Genomic DNA, 4821 nt, shown 5'->3' with positions numbered 1-4821 from the left:
CTCTGGCTGGCTGGCAAACAAGTTCTAAAGCTCAAGGGAGAGGAATGAAGGCCCCGAGGCTCCCCAGTTGCTGACAAGAGCTGTGCAACCACCACTTTGGGAAGATCGGAGCAATGCGCCAGGTGGAGTGGGGAGTCTGCCAGATGAAAGAGTCAGCGTAGCATTGCAATAAAGTCCGAATATACAGAAGCCTGTGGTGGTGGTGGTGGGTTCTCTTGAAGGAAAGGGTGGTGAGGGTCTGGGCTGTGGCTCAGTGCTTTGTTACTGAGAATCTGTCAGTGTTTGTTGACCTTAGAGAAATACAGGCTTTCACCGCCCCCATGCTGCAAGTAGGCGGTTATAGATTCTTGAATATGCATACTTTAACTACCAGCAGGTGATGGGAACGGCTGCAAGCTGGGGAAGAAGTCCCACCGGTCTAAGTTACCCCAGGACAGTGATACCCGAGTTCCGCTAAACCCATCCCTCATCAACTTGTTACCCATGACAATTAAAGCAGTGATTCTTAAAAAGAAGCAAGATCAGCCTGGCCCGGGAATTGAGTCTGGGCCATGGCAGCAGGAGTGGTGAATCCTAACCACTAGACCACCGGGGAAGCGGCAGGTGGGTGTTGGTGCCGACCACCACCTGTGGGGCCGCGTGCACCCCGCTGCCACCGCCTGTCCCTCCGTGTGGTTTTCTTCCACGTGTGGGTGCAGCTGGCGATGGGTGAACAGTGGAGATTGGTACCGCACCGTGGCTTTGGGGGCGGGGGGGGGTGGGGTGGGGAGAGGAAATGGAGAATCAGCGTTTTGCCAGACTCAGGTGCGGGCATAACGGAAGGATTATTTTTTTAAAAAAATGATTTAAAACCTCAGCTTTCAGGAGAAAAGGTGGGTCAGAAGTGGGATTTGAACCCACGCCTCCATTCGGAGGCCAGATACCCCCAGGCAGGGACAGCAGAGCCTTGAGTCTGGCGCCTTGGACCACTCGGCCATCCTGACACTGTTGGAAGTTTTCTTCACCCTTGTCATCCTCAAGAATTAACCCTTCCACTTGACCTTTCCTGCCTCCTTTAGAATGCCCCCCAAATTTACCACTTTATTTTTTGCAGCAGTAAAACCCTCTTCTGGCTGTTTGCTGCTCTTCTGACTCCATCGCTCCATCCCCGGCTGCACAGCCTCTGTTGCCCACTCAGGATAACGCAAGGATTTATTTGGGGGGAAGAGCCAGACCAGCCCGATTTACACTGCAACATGCTGCCACCCTGGCTGCAATTTGGTCATCGCCTCTCAAAGGAAAAATTAGGAGAAAGATGAAAAAATAAGATGCATGTTTACATGCTCGTGGTGCTAGTAAAACCCCCGAGTTAATTTAACACCAACTCGGTTTTACTTTCTATTTGTATTCCCTAGCCAAATTAACCGCTTTTCCTTATTTGCCTCTTGGATGTCTCCCCGCCACTTTGGGATTCTTCATTGGTACCCTGGAGTTGCAAGCTGTTGTGGATCAGGTTAGGAAAGGTGAAAATGGACTGTGTTTTGCATCCTTCATCCCCAGCAGATCTTGCAGAACTGGGTAACACGGGCCTGTCCTCTCACCATGGGTATCTCTCCTTGTGTGCCTGGGCTCCCCATGGGCGTGCACACACACACGCACGGGACGTCATAGATGGTAAAGGTTCAGAGAGCAGCTGGCTAAGCTTATGGGGAGGGAAACCAAAGACACTGCAAAATACTGAGGGTTGTTAAATGCTCAGAAATGCCTGGCAGGGATGATGGAGCTGAAGGAGCTCAGTCAGGCTGGGCTCAACCTCTCCAGCCTGTCCTCTGTGCCTTTTCCTGTCTCTTGGAGACACAAAACCCCACGCCCTGCTGTGACTTTCCACCTTCCTTGTGTTTCTGAGATGGGCATCCTGCACCCAAGGCTCTGTCCTGTAGCATGCCCACCGTGGGTGCCATCCTCTGGTCCTCACCGCCTCTCCTGCATCCTGACCATCCACTGCCGCTATATGGGGACTTCTTGATCCAAAAGGAGTTGCAGGAAGGTGGTAACTCACAGCTACGCTCACAGAGAGTTGGGGTTTGTTGGTTTGGTTTTTTTTTTCCTGCAGTGCTTTCGGTTCTTGCCTTGCAGCCCAGAGCTACGTGCACCAAAGCAGAAGCAAACTCATTTCCTTGTGCTATAAAAGTTTGGTCTTTAGATGTCTGGATGTCTTCCTCGGCCATCCAGACAGAAAGGCTGAGAGCACAGTGCAGCTTTGGTGGTATTATTATTGTTATTATTATTATTATTATTATATCTTCTTTCAGTACCAGTGCCTTTAATTCTTCTATTGCAACAGCTGCAGTCACCTGTGCGGAGACAACCTCAACACCATGCTCTACGCCACTCAAATCTCAACAATACTGTGGGGGTTTATGAATTTAGTCATCAAATATCTGAAGGTAGAAGGGAAACTGAAGGATTCAAAAGAAGTTCCTCCCATGTTCCTGCTCCGATCTGCTGCTTCCCTGAAGATTACTGGAAATGGAGTTTCCTTCCACCTGAAAGCAGCTGTGACATGAGGCTCGGAGAAGGACAGTGGGAGGGATGAAAACCAGATCGAATCAGCACACATGGGACGGGGCAAGAAGGGACCGTTTTTTGCTTCTAAGTAGTTGTCTTCTAGCTTTAATGTTGTTTTTTCTTTACAAAGGGAGGAGAGGAAAAAAGTCAGGGTTTGGTCCTCCAGAAGGACAGCTGGTAGGTGTTGGTGTGGGACATCAACTGTGGTGTTGACAGTGCACGGAGGAGCTCGAAAGAAGCATGGGAGGTGCGAGGTTGCGTGAGTGTCGACATGTGGATGTGGAAATGAGCTATGTATGTAAAGCACCAGGAGGGAAAACCCGGGGGTGTACCTGGGTGGGTTTGTTGACAAAGCAATTAGCTATAATGAGTCTTCAAGCTGGCAGACACAGGTCTAAGACGTGCAGGCAGTTTCTGTTGAGGAAAGATGCTCTCTCCAAGGGTTTTCTTGTCATGCTTTACCTGCTTGCCCAGAAGACTCCCAGGACACGTGTCGGCGTGTACTTGGCAAGGTGGTGCAACTGTGAGCCAAAACTTTTGAGACTGGGGTGAAACTCCAAGACATAAGTGCTGTTCTTTCAGGATGGGTGGAAGATTTCCGTTGGGAGGGTGAGTGTCACAGAGGAGTGAGGGGTCGTGGCAGTCCTCAGCCCTTGCGGTTGCCTGGTTGCCATGGGCACGAGGGACCCCAGTGACGCGGGCCAGGATTCTCTGTGTTGTGACTTGGGGGGGTGTCACCACTGGTCACTTGGCCAATGGCAGGGCTCGGACCCCCCCCCTCATTTGCATGCCCGCGGGTATAAATTGGGGCGGTGGGGTGTCCCGCAGCACTGAGGCGTCTGGCCAGCGTGGTGGCAAGGCTGAGCTATGGCATCTGCGACGCAAAGAAAGAGGAGGACCCAGCGGGGAAGGAGGACCCAGCGCAGAGGAAAGACCCAGCGCGGAAGAGGCCTCCAGCACAAGAGATCCCTGTCCAAGGCGGGGAAGCCCTTGAGCCAGGTGAAGCGTCGGCCTGCAAAGAAGCAGAGGAAAAGCACTCTGAAACGTGCCCGCCGCACCAGCGCCAAGGCCACGTGGCTTCTCTTCCACCGGAAGGGGCTTGTTGTCATGGCCTACGGACAGGGGCTGACCAAGAGCAAGCGGCCAAGGGACATCCTTGCCAGCAGCCTCAAGCAAGCCAAAGCTGCCTTGCAGCGCATGCAGGCCAAGGCCATGTGCTGGGACCTAGACAGCACCTCCGTGCTCTCTAGAAACAGGCGCTAGAGACAACACCGTCCCTCCCTTGAGCTCTGGCTGGCTGGCAAACAAGTTCTAAAGCTCAAGGGAGAGGAATGAAGGCCCCGAGGCTCCCCAGTTGCTGACAAGAGCTGTGCAACCACCACTTTGGGAAGATCGGAGCAATGCGCCAGGTGGAGTGGGGAGTCTGCCAGATGAAAGAGTCAGCGTAGCATTGCAATAAAGTCCGAATATACAGAAGCCTGTGGTGGTGGTGGTGGTGGGTTCTCTTGAAGGAAAGGGTGGTGAGGGTCTGGGCTGTGGCTCAGTGCTTTGTTACTGAGAATCTGTCAGTGTTTGTTGACCTTAGAGAAATACAGGCTTTCACCGCCCCCATGCTGCAAGTAGGCGGTTATAGATTCTTGAATATGCATACTTTAACTACCAGCAGGTGATGGGAATGGCTGCAAGCTGGGGAAGAAGTCCCACCGGTCTAAGTTACCCCAGGACAGTGATACCCGAGTTCCGCTAAACCCATCCCTCATCAACTTGTTACCCATGACAATTAAAGCAGTGATTCTTAAAAAGAAGCAAGATCAGCCTGGCCCGGGAATTGAGTCTGGGCCATGGCAGCAGGAGTGGTGAATCCTAACCACTAGACCACCAGGGGAAGCGGCAGGTGGGTGTTGGTGCCGACCACCACCTGTGGGGCCGCGTGCACCCCGCTGCCACCGCCTGTCCCTCCGTGTGGTTTTCTTCCACGTGTGGGTGCAGCTGGCGATGGGTGAACAGTGGAGATTGGTACCGCACCGTGGCTTTGGGGGCGGGGGGGGGTGGGGTGGGGAGAGGAAATGGAGAATCAGCGTTTTGCCAGACTCAGGTGCGGGCATAACGGAAGGATTATTTTTTTAAAAAAATGATTTAAAACCTCAGCTTTCAGGAGAAAAGGTGGGTCAGAAGTGGGATTTGAACCCACGCCTCCATTCGGGGGCCAGATACCCCCAGGCAGGGACAGCAGAGCCTTGAGTCTGGCGCCTTGGACCACTCGGCCATCCTGAC

General features: G+C 52.9%; 2 non-coding genes across 2 annotated transcripts; both read right to left on the bottom strand.

Annotated features, from left to right (window-relative positions):
* Positions 1 to 875: 875 nt before the first annotated feature.
* On the bottom strand, positions 876 to 983 carry TRNAL-CAA. Its single transcript has 2 exons — positions 946 to 983; positions 876 to 921 (listed from the first exon to the last, which is right to left on the bottom strand). It is a non-coding gene; the product is annotated as a tRNA-Leu (tRNA).
* A 3730-nt stretch (positions 984 to 4713) lies between these two features.
* Positions 4714 to 4821, bottom strand: TRNAL-CAA. Its single transcript has 2 exons — positions 4784 to 4821; positions 4714 to 4759 (listed from the first exon to the last, which is right to left on the bottom strand). It is a non-coding gene; the product is annotated as a tRNA-Leu (tRNA).

The sequence above is a fragment of the Falco naumanni genome, chromosome 23 (genome assembly GCF_017639655.2).
Source record: "Falco naumanni isolate bFalNau1 chromosome 23, bFalNau1.pat, whole genome shotgun sequence".
Lineage (NCBI taxonomy): Eukaryota > Metazoa > Chordata > Aves > Falconiformes > Falconidae > Falco > Falco naumanni.
This window is presented reverse-complemented; position numbering and strand designations above follow the sequence as displayed.